We start from the raw sequence: 16,185 nt of genomic DNA, 5'->3' as shown, positions 1-16,185 counted from the left end.
TTTCAATTTTAACAAAGTAACGATGTTGGTCTCTTCGCAGACTCTGCCAGTCTAACTGAGCATTTCATTAGTTTCTGATTTTGTTCAGAATTCCAACATTGACAGTGCCTTGCATTGCCAATAGAAGGCTGATTTCACTTCTATATTAGATCTTCATTTAATTTTAAATCCCAAAGCTTGAACGTTTCTCATGTGCTACTGCTGAAACAATTACCTGTTGTCAATAGAATTGAAAATGTGGGCCTCTGTGAGATTTTATCCGGGAATGCCTTTGCCAAATATGGGAGTTTTTATCTGTCGTTCTACAATTTGGAAGTTGGCTATGTAAGAACTATAAGCTATCACAGTCAGAGGAAACTTCTCGATTGTGTGAACCAACAAATTGCGCGTTTCCTGTGATTCAGATTCAGTATTTCCAAACAGAAGTGGACTGTCGAATTCGGAATGGTTTTCTTTTTGGAAGCTGTGATAATGGTAATGCAATTGGTATACTTTCCAGGGATTTTCAACAGACTTTCCATGGAATGTCATAACATTGACTTTCCAGCAAAGGTGAAGCTGATTGGAAGAACAGCGGACGTGTCCACATCTATACGAAGACTGATGGTTGCGGGAAACACAGAGTGATGTTGCACATCTGTTATTGGAATTACAGGATAGTGCAGAGTGTGGTTCCCTTAATTTCTATGTGAGGACAACGGTTCCCTATATATATTTTGATGCCTAAACGTGCATGTAGGGGATACGCTTTCGAATTTTACAGATGCCACAATATCAGAAGTTTTGTCCAATGTGAGCAACGTCTTCATTACTTGAGGGGGCCATGGACTGCCTCGTGTAACAATTGGATAAGTGGCAGCTGGAATTTAATGCAGAGATGTGTGAAATGATAAATGCTCCAAGAATGAAAAACGGTGATGTTATAGGGCTAAAGGCATAATGAATAACAATAAAGAAAAACATGCACATAAACAGAAGGGGCGCTTGAATGCAAATTTAAAAGTAGTTGAAGGCAACAGACGTAATGATGAATTGTTGATTTAAAATGGTACAAACAATGTGATAGAGAATAAATTTGTTAAAATTATCCCATACAAAACAATGTTGCCCTCCACTGGAGCATTGTGTTTCGTTCTGTCACCCCCATTTCATGCAGAACACGAAGGTACAGGGGCTAAGCCGTTGGTTTCAAGAATTTAGCCTTTTTCCTCATAGAGGAAAATATTATGAGAATATTGGATAAGGGTGTTACACACTCCGATCTCATTGGAAATTTGGAGAATCAAACGCACGTAAAACTCGTTGGATAGATGGGGAATCATGCTCAACAGCTCATCGGAAAATGTGTGAATCACATGCAAGAGCGGTTGAAGGAAGGGGCAATAAAAGTCCCAAACTTATGGCCAATCTTGGAGACCACATACACCGAACTGATGGGCAAACGTGTGCGTCACACCGACTGAGTTAATTTTCAAAAAGAGCGAGCTTCGACAATTTCTCTTCTCCAATCGAATCCCTTATAGACTCTAGCTGCACAAGAACAGTTAACACATCAAGAACCCAGAGTTTGATAAAGAAAGGAAACCCGTCGCGTTGCGCTGAAGCATATCGGGTGGTTTTAGAATTTAATAAGAGTTACAGGTTCTATCTTTCCTCTGCATTTAGCGATCACCCGGTATTATAGTGTCAATTACCAGAAGGTTGCTGGATTCATGTTCAGTTCCGGCACATACATCGTTAATTAATGTCCTGACTGAGGATAAATTCAGAGATGACCTGATGAACACGGTAAATACACGTTCAAAGTAAACGTCAGAATATTTAAATATGTTAATCAGAGGCGAACGTTACAAAGCGTTTTACCTCGGCACATTCAGGAGAGAACGTGCATTCTTTGTAGGAATTGCTTTTAAAACAATCCTTCAAATGTTGAAGAAAATACATGTTGGGAATGATTGACGTTTAGCACAATGACATCATTGTTTACTCGTCATTCTTTATTCATAATATGCCATAAAAGAAAAGATTAAATAAAACGTATACTGAACATAATTTGGTGTTTTCTTGTTTTGCAAACAAAATATATTTGCATGAATAAAGTTGAGCTGAAAGGATGGGGCATCATTTCCTTCCTTGAATTGTTTCTTTGAATTAGAATGTAGTGGGAGAATATAAAAATGTTAACCCGCGACAAGCAGATTTTAATTCAAAATTGCGGTCTGATTAATATAAGTGAGCGCTGATTGGTTCATGGTAAATCTGGTTTGTGTAACCTTATTGAGTTATTTGGGGAAGCAATGGAGAAGCTGGATGAGTATAATGCTTACTCAAGTGCAAAGGGACTTCACACGTTGCCCAATATGGTGACACAAAGTAATGTTTACCACTGACGTGCATTGGTTTAAAGAGTTAATGGCTGTGTGGTTTAGATATTAGCTAAAATATTGAACACATCGAGAAGAGTCAACGGATGTTAATTTGTCCCCAAAACGAGAATACGGATTCTAATTCTGCTCCTTCAGGTCTCGCTGATGGGGCCGCTGCACGCGTTTTTGGGACATAAAATTATTACTGGACAGAGGTCAGATTTTCAAAGTTTCCAGACGGAACCTTATTAGAAATGTAATAAACAGGGTGAAGCATATGTGATATATGTCACTTGCATGTGACAGCGGGCCTTGTGAAATGCACATGCAAGTGTCAAGTGGCATTCATTCAGGGAAACGTGAAATAGTTATTTTTTTTATCGGGAACGTTAATGGACACAATATAAAACAAATGTCATAGGTTTAAGGAACGCACCGGAGAGAAAGAATTTGTGCTTTAAACTTTGAATTCCAGGGTTGAAACTGACTTCACGACGCTCTCAGACAGAGACTCCTAGAGTCTATGCAGTCGGGTTGTAAAAGCCACAGTTTCCCTGATGTCAACATTGATGATTTTGTCAGTCACAATAAGTCGCTGCCAAATGGTTCTTGATCCTTCTACCATTGAGTACGGAAATGCAATTCTTATGGGTTATGTTCCATTCATTTATGGATGATACACGCGGCTGCCACTGTGCGTCACGAGCAATGACAGTGAATGTTTAAGGAATCCTTCAGCAATGAGGTTGCATTGCATTGGATGGTGTCGAGCATCTCCAATTCTGTCGAAGGCATTTTCCCAGGAAATTGGAGACTGTGCAATATCTTCAACAGCACCCCCGTGATCTGCCCGCCGTCCATAGCTCCAACACGGCCATTGAACCACTCAGCTGCTGATCAAACTCTCAGTTTACCATCAGCCCCGTTAAGAAATAACCGTGATCCAAGCCGAAGCTTACCGTCCACTCCACTGCTGCCGCTCAGCGTCTCCGGTAACAGAGATTCGGGAGCATTTTTAGTAAATGATGAATAGTTCTTCAAATTATCGCCATCTATCACCCCCACCCCACCCCTTTAATTTTCGGCGTTCTGGGCGACCGCCCATTGCTTTATAACAGCCCTGATTGGGTTGAGCTAAGAGAAATGTAAACTGGTGTGTGAATAAAATTGACTGACGTAAATTACTTTAAAACAGTATGTGGTAGCGGGAATATTGAGTTCACTTTGAAACTCTTAGAATCTTAATGCTGATAGTGTTGTGCATTGCGTAAAATAATCCTTGCGATGTGGACATGTGTTTAATATATATGGACCTAAGTTATTTACGGCATGGAAAGGGCTTATTCCAAGTACAATATCGTTACAATTCCAATATCGAAGGATAATTATTAATCCGGGCTACACAGTATCGTTCGTGCAATTCACTGTTATCCCGGAATTTCTATTCGTGTTTTAATTAACATGAACCACGTACAGAATACAGGGCAATAACAGAAAGTGACACTGCAGCAACATCCTATGTACCAGGCAATACACAAGAATATGCTGCTAAATCGCACCAGCTTGAATGTTACTAGTATTATTACAGATTGAAAGGAGTCCCTTGTCAATTTCCTGCAGTAGTGTTGCGCTGAATCATTTATCCCAGACTGAGTGACTTTCTTGCTCGTCCTCCAGAGAGCTCAGTTATAATTCAGCGCGAACTCTAACGCCCGTCTGATGGTTGGCATTGCACAGCCCAGCAGTTTCTTTTTAGAAGTTAATATTTATGAAAGGGTACATATTACTTGATCTCTCCGTGCTGAACTCACTCTCTCACACAACATTGTCTTCTTAATATGTTTGCTTCTCAGTTATGTTTTCCGTCCCTGTGAGGATACTTCGCTTCCTCAGCCTCTTTATACAACGATGTCTAAAGCGATGCAAATCTCGCCCCTTGGAGTAGACAAAGCTAACGGTGCCGGTGCAGGTTTTAACACCCATTGTCAGTGTTGCTCTGGTTACCTATTTTTGAAATGACCCAAATGGACAACATTTTGAAGAAAGAAAAAAAGGCGTTGGTGGAGACTCGTCTCGGGGAACCTGTTCAGAGTTATCTTGTTAACTTAATGTAAAATTGATGAATGTCTGTAACTTAAAGCAACGAAACGAACTAATTCACTGTGTAGTGAATGATTTCCTCTTTTTTTTCTGGGATTTTGCTCTGTGAATGTTTCTGTTTCATATTCCTGCTCTGCCGCTCACTGTGGCTCCACTTCTCTTTAAGTGACGTCTTCTGTATCAGTTCTCTCCTCTTCTCAATCCCTTTCTGTTATTTCATTTACTGTCTCCCCGAATACTCCACCTGTTTAATCATCATCACTCAACCTTCCCCGGATTTAATTTCTGTTTCCTTTCCCAACCTTTCACAATTACCCCTCTTGCAGACCTGTGACGCAAATGTTCCGTTTAACTAACAGTTTCTCTGCAATCAGTTAATTTCTTCATCTTTGTTCCCTTCTCAGCTTTGACGTGGTGCAGTCATTTCAGGCATGCTTGTGTTTTTGTATCAATGTGCGCACTTGGAAGATTTCAGATACTTGATTATTCGACTTCAGCAACAAATACCCACAAATTGCCAACTTTGATAATTTAATCACTTAACTGAATATCCACATTTAAAGAGAGCAGCTACAACCACCAGTGCAGTGGAACAGGGCTGATAAACTCACGATTATATTTTGATTTGAATTACAGAATCTCCGAGATAAACATGTTCTATTCCTACCTGGAATTAACTCGGTGCTCTAATATGTTTGTTTCCAGGTATTCCGTAAACTTAGTAGAAGGGTGTTGCAATTTCACTATCTCCAAGGAGACATTCCAGAAGGTATAAATAAGGGCTTTGTGAATGTGTCACTTCAGAGTTTAGTGCAGAGGTTGCCTGCAGCAGTCAGGAACAGATCACTGCTAAGTGAAAATGCTTGGAGCATTTGACGTTTTCGATTAAACATTCTATGTGAGCCTCGCTGTCGCCGGTGTCCCAGGTAAGTGACTAGGACATTTGCAGTCGTGTCAATCTGTGTGGGAGCTGCTCTCTGGTTTCAATCAGTGACAGATCACGTTACCTGCTGATCGAGTGGTCACCATAATCTACATAGCCGGTCAATGGCCGCATTACCTTAAGTGAAATGACTGGTATTATCTCTGCAGTTTGAGTCAATTTCCTGAACTGTCAGTAAACCTCTGTTTACAATCCACAGGCTTTCAGAATAAACAAGTTCTTGCATTCAGTGGAATATCACCTCATGTTTAATCAGACCTCAGTGAGGGTAAACTCTCTTAAGGAAGGGATTCGAGGGAGTCTGTGTTTTTATTGATTCATGGGATCTGAGCATCGCTGGCAGGGCCATCATATATCACCCTTCCACATTGACTCTGAGAAGGTGGGGGTGAGCTGCCTTCTTGAACCGCTACAGTCCCTAAGGTGTAGGTACACCCACAGTGCGGTTAGGGAGGAAGTTCCAGGATTTTGACCCAGCGACAGTGAAGGAATGGCCGATATATTTCCAAGTCAGGATGGTGAGTGACTTGGGAGGGAACTTTCAGTTGGTGGTGTTCCCATGTGTCTGCTGCCCTTGTCTTTCTAGATGGTAGTGGTCGTGGGTTTGGAAGGTTCTGTCTGAGGAGGCTTGGTGAGCTCCTGCAGTGCATCTTGTAGCTGGTACACACACCGCTACTACTGTCTGTCGGTGCTGGAGGGAGTGGACGTTTGTGGATGGGGTGCCGATCAAGTGGGGCTGCTTTGCCCTGGACGGTGTCGAGCTTCTTGAGTGATGAGGGAGCTGCACTCATCCAGGCAAGTGGGGAGTATTACATCACACTCCTGACTGGTGTCTTGTAGATGGTAGACAGTCTTTGGGGAGTCAGGAGGTGAGTTACTCTCTGCAGGATTCCTAGCCTCTGACCTGCTCTTGTAGCCACAGTATTTATATGGCTGGTCCAGTTCAGTTTCTGGTCAAATGGTAACCCCCAGCATGTTGATAGTGGGGGATTCAGTGATGGTAATGCCATTGAACATCAAGGGGCAATGATTAGAATGTTATTTACCAGTTGCTCAGACAGATGGAGAGATTTTGCAGTCGAAACACATTGATGGATTCTAACAGGAGTTAGTTCTAGTTCTCCGCACTGTAGTGGATCCCCAGGTTCGCTTGTTAAAGAGCGTACAGAAGATTGTGCGGACAAAGGGTTGTCAAGGAGCCTTTGACAGTGTGGAGGCTGGACTGAGCACTGTAACAGTTTTAGCAGAGCTGAATTAGGGGAAGGCATTGAAATCGCCTGTTGATGCAAGTGAGGTGGGTGTCTGTGCAGTTCTGTGACAGGGATTTGAGACGGGGAACAATGGGCCAGTTAGTTACTATTCTTGGAGACTGAACCCTCGCCAGCAAATGTTCCCAACTGTGGGAATAAAGACATTGATTTCGATGTTGCCTCTACAACATTTTGAAATCTACATATCTCAAAACTCTGCAGAGACTATTTTTGATACCGACGAATAATCCTCTTACCCTCTTTATTAATGTTTCATCCCAAAAATCTGAGAGGATTTGACTGGAGTTTCGTGTTACAGCCGCATCATTTGGAAATTATTTTTGAAGCAGGAAGAGGTAAAATCGTAGCGGCTGCTTTGTTATAGATATTATACAGCCCCGGCCATGTATTTACCCTCACTCAACATGTCTAAAGTGCATTGCATCCTCTTAAAATCCCCCTCACCGCTCATGTTCCCACCTAGTTTGGTGATATCAGCAAACTTGGAATGATCACATTTGGCTCCCTCAAGCAAATAATTAATAAATATTGTGAGTAGCTGGGGCCCAAATATTGATCCCTGCGGTAACCCACGGAACACTGTCTGCCACTCAGAAAAAGACCCATTTATTCCTACTCTCTGTTCCCTGTCTGCTAGCAAATTCTCAATCCATGTCAATATGTTACCCCCATCCCATGTGCTTGAACTTTGAACATTATCCTCTTATGTGGGTCTTTCTCAAAAGCTGTGTGAAAATCCAAATACACCACATCCACTGGTTATCCCTTATCAATTCTGCTATTTATCCCCTCAAAAACTCCGGTAGGTTTGTCAAACATCATTTCCCTTTCATAAACCTATGTTGACTGTGACTTGATTGAGGTGTACTAAATGATGAGGGGAATAGATAGAGCGGACAGGATAGCATTGTTTCCCTTGGTGGAGAGTTCGAGAACCAGGGGACATAGATTCATGATAAGTGCCAGAAGGTGTAGGGGGGACATGAGGAAGAGCTTCTTTTATGCAGAGGGTAGTGAGTATCTGGAATGCACTGCCCAAGTTGGTGGTAGAGGCAGAAACTGTAAACTGTTTTAAAAAGTACCTGGATCTGCACCTTAAGTGCTGTAAGCTGCAGGGCTATGGGCCGGGTGCAGGAAGGTGGGATTAGAAATGGCACCTGGGTCTCCTCGGGCTGGCAGGGACAAGATGGGCCGAATGGACTCTTCCTGTGCTGTACCTTTTCTATGGTTCTATGGTTCTAAGAGAGAGAGATTGGGCAAGAGGGAAAGAGAAAGAAGGAGACAGGACAAGAGAGAAAAAGAGAGAGAGAGCAGGAGTGAGAGAAGGAAACCCTCTTTAAGTACCGTGGGATGTAGATTATCAGGCCCTGGAGGTTCATTAGTTTTCACTCCCATTCATTTCTCCAGTACTAATGCTTTAGTCATACTAATTCCCTTCAATTCCTCCTTCTCACTAGACCCTTGGTTATCCAGTATTTTTGGGAAGATACTTGTGTCTTCCTGGGGAAGTTGTTTAATTGCTCTGCCATTTTCTAGTTCTCTGTTATAAATCCTCCTGTTCCAGACTGCAAGGGACCTGCATTTGTCTTCACCAATTTTTTCTCTTCTTACATACTTATTGAAGCTTTTTACAGTGCTCTTTTATGTTCCTTGCATGTTTACCCTCATACTCTATTTTTCCTCTCTTAATCAACCTCTTGGTCCTCCTTTTCTGTATTTTAAACTGCTACCAATCCTCAGGCATGCTATTTTTTTTCTAACAACTTTATATGGCTCCTCTTTGGATCTAATACTACCCTTAATATATTTTGTATGCCCTGGTTTGGCCACTTTTCCTGCTGTGTTTTTTTTGTGCCAGGGAGAAATGTGTAGCTGTTGCAATGCATATATTTGCTCCTTAAATATTACCCATTGCCCATCATGACTTTAAAGATGTTCCCCAATCTACCTTAGGCATCCCACGCCTCATACCTTCCTGGTTTCCTCTGTTCAGATTTAGGAACCCAGTTTCCAATTGGGCCACTTCACTTCCAATCCCGATGAAGAATTCGACCAAGTTATGGTCACTGTTCCCCACAGGACCGGCAGAATAATGACTGACCAACCGCTTCTCTTTGTACAATACCAAGCCGGGGAACACCTGCTCCCCAGTTGTTTCCTGGGCATACTGGTGTAAAGAAAACATCTCGTACACACTTCAGGAATTAATTTGCACGCAGTATTATTGTTAATTTGTTTTCCCCAGTCTATATGTAAATTAAATTCACAAATTTAATTGAATTATGTAAATTGAATTCAATTTGAAGTCACACTCCCTGTATTAGTAGCTCTGTGACGTACTGACTCATCAGCAGGAGAGTGGCTGGATTTCTTGGTACGATATTGACATCAGCTTTTTCTCTCGATGTTATTTCTCGTCAGTTCGTCCCACTCTCGCTGTGTAATCTGTACAACTATCAAATGTCAAGCTTGCAAGGGTCACATGTTTGTCTTATCATCCATTGACAGGGTGGAATGAGCCAAGGTCAACTCAAACGAAACAAACCATATATCAAAGTCACTAAGTGAAGTCCACATCATGTTCATTTGCTGCTAGTGATCATCAGCACAATATTTGACGCCCTGTTATCTACCAAGTCCATGGGCCGCAGTTTGAAAAATGCTGCCTTCAGTGGGTTTGTTGCGTTCGCTCTCACCTCAGCCCAGCTGACATTATGCTCCTCATCCATGTCTTTATCTGGTGCAGACTCAGCTATGATAATGTGCACCTAGGAGACATTCATCACTCTTTCCGTTATTGATCCAAAGCCCTGATTCCCTTACCAATTTTTTTTTAGGAAATTACTGATCTCCTTAATCACCTACATTTTATGGAGCATACTGAAAGCATCGCATTTTATTTTACTCCTTCCCTGTATTTAAAACACAGGAGGTACTATCCCGTCCTACATACAGTACCTATTCTCTTGATACTGTAATCCTTCACATTATTGCTTCCTGGTCAGTCTCAGTGTTGCAATTCTCAGTTGATGGCAGTTTTTTGTACAGTACCTTATAACCTCTGTGCGAATCTACAGTTTCTAACGTCTGATCATTTAAGAAATAATGTGATCCGTCTATTTTCAGTAGAAAGTAGACGACATTACACGTTAAAAAAAAATTATGCACTCTAAGTGTCGCTGGCCAGGTCATGATAACTTGTCATTTTCGAAAACAATATAAAATAAAGTTACAATTCGAAAGATTATGCAGCTACACCGTGACCTTTCTGTACATATGCACTAATTCGTGGGGAATTTGGAAAGGGGTTGAAAAGGCTTAATAGCTCATGATGTTTATAACTAGAGGGAAACGTGGGAATATTCTTCATGAAGTAATTGCCGGCCTCAAATGGTGTTTTGCATCCAATTCCTCTCCAAACTTATAAAAGAGTAGAAGGGAAAGCAGATTGAAACCATTTGAGCTGAGATTAATCCCTACGGATCAAAAGGTGCAATCTCTTTTGGTCGCGACAGATATAGTTCCCAACATGAATATTTCGACCTTTATTTAATTCTCTTTGCCTGATTGCAGCGAATATTCTTTTAAAGCCCGCATCTCAGAGGGCAATCTTGTCCATTGCTATTTCCTAAAGCCCTTTCCCTGCGAAATTAATCATTGCACTGAATGTTTTATTGAGCATCTCAATGTAATTAGTTTTTTACTGTATAAATCCACCCTTTGCTAATATTATTCCATCTTAATGGCTGATTGAATTGTGTGTATTTTTCAGTCACCTGGTTTTAATCCTTTTCTGATACTTGCATTTTTTGGCCACGATTAAAGATTTAATCGCTATTCTTTCCGAAATCACGTTTGCCAAAGCTGGATTTGAACAGGCGATAGGCCACTACAACTGCTTAGCTCTGTCTGTCACCATAGTGTTAACCGTGTGGTCTGAATTTTTGTAGGTCGCAGGGACATTAATACAATCAGTAATGCATCTACTTATCCTTTTTCCAGCTTTCCCTTTAACTATATCCATCTTGTGGTAAATTGTGGTTAAGTATTATTTCTCCCTACATTTCAGTTCCTGAACTACAGATTCCACATAGTTTTACCTCTAATTTTTTTTTTCCCCCTGACCATGATCATCATAAGATTCTTTTGAGGGCATGTTCTCTCTTGGCTTGATCGTTTATAATGTTTCCTTGCTCTTTAGGCAGTATTAACTACTCCGTGTCAATGAGGATCTATGTCTCCAGATCTTTGCTTATCTCCCCTGTGCAGTTCCAATGTCGCAGCTGATGGCCAGATTGTCAAATTCAGTTCCCTTAAAAGAGTTTGTATATTGTGTCCTCTTTCCCTAACTCTCTCTCCTACTTGCCTTATTCCATTTTACCCATACAAGAGACTACAATCTTATCTTGTTCAGATCTGCGGGGAGAATTTAAAATCCAGTAAAGTATTCTCATAATAGTTTTAAAGCAGAAATCGGGCATTCACATGTTTTGGTTACTTATCTTCTTCTCAAAAATCATTTTATTGTCCCAAACGTAAATCACTAAATTATGTTTAGCCCGTTTCCATTAGAATTATCACAGATTCTTTAACTCGGTCAAAAATTGGATTTCTGCCAAACTATTTCAAGGCCTTGAGCTTATCTTCATATTTTGGGAATAGACTAAAAAATACAAAAGTCCGCAGGATTTGAATCAGTGCCAATTGTTGTCAAACCTTTCAAACTAATAGGGTGCAAAATGTTAATACAGGCCTTGAAACTAATACAGAGTATATGACTAATGTAGACGCTGAAACCCAGAGAGCCGATGACACAAGTGTGTCGCTGAAATATTGCAGACAAGGAAACTGATATGGACCATGTAATTAATACAGGTCCAGAAACTTATAGCGCCAATGAATCACTTACAGACCATGAATCTAATACGGCTACTTAAACTAGCATAGGCACTTAAACCAACACAGAGTTAAACTAATATACTCCATGTTAGGAAATAGAGATAGTTTAAGTATGTTATATTTTAATTTGTGGAGGTTAGGATGAGTTTTAGCATTAAAGTTTAATTCTGATATGTATTTCTGTATCTGTGTGTTTTAATGAGGTCAAATGGACGGTTTAGTTACACTTTAAAAGGTTGCTTGCATTTCAAACCTGGAGTTTATGTCTGCTCTAATTTAAAGTTAGAGACAGAAGATTAGAAAAAACAATGCTGTTGTGTAGCACCAGGGAGCCAGCTAGACAGGATCCTCCCACAGACATACACACAGAAATAAAGAAACAGCAGTTTAAAGTGCAGTTGAAGCCAGGACCCCAGAGAGACTGGGCACCGGGAGAGGGAGCTGCAGGTTCCCCAGAAGAACAAAAATGTAGGAAGCAAAAGTAAAATCCCCAAAAGCCGGGAGAGTGAATGACAAAAAGACCAAAGGAGAGGTTATAGCCAAAGGAACTTGTGGAACCAAGGAAACGGTCCTGTTAATCATAGTTAAGAGTGAGGGGCAGAGAGGAAGGCTCCAAGATTTAGATTTAAAGTGAGAGAACTTTGCAAAAAAAAAGTTTCAAAGAGACAACTGAAAGTCTGTAAATCTCTGCTATGAGCATGTGAAGCAGTGATGTACTGTTAAAGTTGAGCATGTGAGAGAGATGGCATGGAAAACAGCTTGAAAGCATGTGGTGACCAAGGGCAGAGGAACATTGAAAGTATTGTTCTAAGCCTTGGAGGTGAACCATTGTCGAAAGTTTCTGAGATAAAACGCCAATTTGGGAGAAGATTCCAAGGCGAGGGATTGGAGATTGAAGATGTGAAACCCTCGTCAAAAGGACAGAATTCAGTGAGACTAGTTGGCTCACGCAGTAACAAGTGTCTGGGGGGAGTTGATGAGGGAAACATAGCATCTGGTTGAGAAATCATCTATCACATGAGGTCGGAGTGTGGTCTGCCTGCCCACAGGGCGCCTTAGGTTTACATGGACTGAGTAATTACTGTGGGCATTAAAGCATAAGATAGCTATTTTCAACTTCTGTTATCTTCATAAATCTATACTAATCTTAAAGCTATAGTTGTGGGTGAAGGTGTAGTGTAGTATGGTTCATCTTTTCTTGTTGAATAAATGTTTCATTCAATTGTTGAATAATCATCAGCTGGCTCCTGTGACTCTGTTTAGTAGCTACTCTCCACATATATAAACAATCAATTAAATTACGATCGATCAATCTGGGCTCCACACTGGGATCACGCTTATCCACGGGAAACCTTGGCAAGGGATCATAACACACCCTGATATGAGGACCAAGCATGTACCTAAATTAGAAACTGAATGTAAAATAGACACTGATCCCAGTATAGGTTCTGAAAACGAAGAAACGAACTCTGAGCCCGAAACAGATTCTGAAACTATTTCAGTCTCTGTAACAAATACAGAGCTCCAGCGCATGTCCATATATCTCCTCGTTCCCCCATTAATCTCATACAAACGCTGCCCCGGGGCAACTTGCATATTCCCCCCAACTTTGCCCTGTAAACGTAAACCTCCCTCTGTCCCCGAGGTATATCAACAACCTCCCCAGTGCACATCGCACAACAACCCCTCTCCTGGTGTAGCTGGTACATTTATCCTTGCCCCTCTATACCTGCTATATCAACCTCCCTTGCACTCCCTCCGAAATTAATCGCGCCTCCCTGCTGCTCCCGTGTACCTGGCCTATTCCCCACCAGGACCGAGTATGTACCTTGTATATCACTCTGCTCCATTCCTACAGCTGGTATATCTCTCCCTTTCCAAAATTCAACTGCAATATCCACACCGCCCCCCAGCTTCGCTCTCTCCCAGAGTGCCTGGCATATCACCTCCTTCCCCCGCCTATCTGGTCTACATCTAACGATGCGTGTACCTCTTCAGTCTACCTCCTGGCCCCGGTGAATTTGGTATACACCCCCAACCATAATGCAGCATGTATATCGGCCTTCTCACTGGGGGTCATGAACATCCTCCCACCCAGTGAAGCTGGTGCACCTCCCCCTATGCGAATACCTGTTATATCAACACTCCTCCCATGTCCCTGTGACATCAGCGCCTGTCTGCTCGTGTTCTGGTTGGACTCCTTTCCTGGTTTCTATGGATACCATACTTGGAGGGGCAGCTTATGATCACGTGGCCAAGAGGGGCTGTTCCACTCTGCTTCAAAAGGTGAGCACTCAACCCATATCCACACCCACTATCTCACTGCAACAACAGGCCACGCCGAACAGTGACATCACAATGGACGTGCCCGACACCTCGCTGACAAAGGTAGAACAGGCTCCGCCCCCGCTATGAAAATGAGGCTACAGACCGCGCCCCCATTCTGAGAATGCAGCAACAATCCCCGCCCCCGTTCTGAGAATAGAGCAACAGGCCCCGCCCCCGCTCTGACCATGGAGCAACAGACCGAGCCCCCGCTCTGACAATTCAGCAACAGGCTCCGCCCTGCTCTAAAATTGAAGTAACATGCCCCGCCCCCTTTGACAAGACAGCAACATACCACGCCTGCGATTAAAGGAATGCATGCCCAACCTAAGCTGGCAGTTCATCGCCACTACTGCTCTTTGCCAGACTCAGAGAAGTTCAGTTACTGCATGTCTGCATCTGTAAGCAGATTAATGAAGTGTGAATATTTAACATTACAATAAGGGATTGAAGTTTGCAGCAGGGTGCACAGTTCACTCGGGTGGGGCATTCGCTCTTCTACCAACTGACCCTGTACATGAACTTTCTCCTCATTCTCCATTGGAGATATTGGCTGGAGATGGTAGTTTGTGAATATTCCAGACAGCAATGTACACATTCGATATAGTTATCAGACACTAATCCCATTCAGAATGGGAGTATATGAACTTTGCTGTGCTCTGTAATTGCTCTTCAATATTTTGTCAATGTTCAAACCGACACATTGCATCTTGCTAAAAGTTTCTATTTGTTTCCAAGATCGTTTTCTCAATTCCTCACATTGATTATTTGGCTGTAGAAAATATATTGAAATCACAAACAATATATGGGACAGAATTTATTGTTACATTTATTTTTATAATAATCACCCAGTGATGCAGCTGTTCACACACTCCATTCCACCAATTTCCTGCTATGTTTCACTCTGCCTCAGAAAAATTCAGTAGAAGCAAGTTCGCGCAGTCTACCTGGTTTGACATCCCCACTTGCTTTTCTTATTTCTCTGCAGGCCGACGGTGGCATTACCCCCAATCCCCACCCCCATTCCATCCAGGCTCCAATTTTTGAGGGCCCAAATGGGAGGCAGCGGACGGCAGGATTGGGATTAGGCTACGCAAATGATGACAGGTGCTAGATTGGCTCTGTCTCCAGAGAGGGAGCGCCCTTCCCATTTTGTTACCACGGTCAGAGACTCCGCTCGCCACCCACCAACACCACCCCCCCCCCACCGCCCCCCACACACACCTCTGTCAAAAGAGCTAGACGGAATGCCTCGCTCTGCCCACCTCAGCGACAGGCCCTGCCCCTCACTGACACCAGAGCGCCAGGCTCCATTCACTCGTCGTTTCCTCTGCAAAGCCACGGGCCTCTTTGTCCCCATGGCCGCAGGGCCCTCCCCACTCTCTAACCATAGTCACAGGATCCATCATCCCCTCTGTCACCAGGGCGATAGTCGGCAGCCCGCTCTGCCGTGACAGGGACACGCACTGGCCCCCACATTTTACAATGGGGACAGGGCTGGTCCCCACTCTGACACAACAGAGGCAGCCAACCGCCCCGCTGGAAGAGTGATATTAAATTGAAGAAAAGTAGAAACACTCACAGATTAATTTCTTCAAATCATCGAAAGCATCGAAGAATTGGAGTAAAGGGATATTTCAGCACATTCATCAACTGCTCCATGAAATTAGTCTGGGTCACAGCGTAAATCCCAGTGTTTGTGCAGCAGCTCAGGAGCTGCAACGTGAAGCCCAATTCCTGCACATAGTTATCCATCCATACGGAATAAGCCTCCATATAAATCATTCGCCTGCAGATAGAATACACCATTAATATCGCCCACAACAGAATGAAATTGGCCGAGATAACAAACAGTAAAATTATAGATTTTCTCCGACTCGCCATCTCTGGGTCTCTGGGACTCTCCCCACTGCTGTGAGCGCGGAGTCTCCTGCTGGCTCTGGTGCTCATTAAAATGTGTCTGACGGTGAGCACATTGAGCAGCAGAATCAGGACAAATGGGAAACAGGCAGTAAGAATGTGATGGAAGAATTCGAAGATTATCCAGATCGGAGTATCCTGAACTTTGAATGTTACAAAACAAAACCAGGGTTTGTTCCTCAGCGTATACAAACCTGATAGTATAAAATACCAGAAAATATTCTTTAAGAAGCTCAGCACAGACACTGACCCTAGAACCACAACGGCCGTTTTCTCAAATCAATATTTACTTTTTAGCATCTGGAAACAAATGGCCACAAACCGATCAAAAGTGAAAGTGACCGTGAACCAGACAGAACAG

Source organism: Cetorhinus maximus, unplaced genomic scaffold (genome assembly GCF_964194155.1).
Source record: "Cetorhinus maximus unplaced genomic scaffold, sCetMax3.hap1.1 HAP1_SCAFFOLD_275, whole genome shotgun sequence".
NCBI classification, from domain to species: Eukaryota; Metazoa; Chordata; class Chondrichthyes; order Lamniformes; family Cetorhinidae; genus Cetorhinus; species Cetorhinus maximus.
This window is presented reverse-complemented; position numbering follows the sequence as displayed.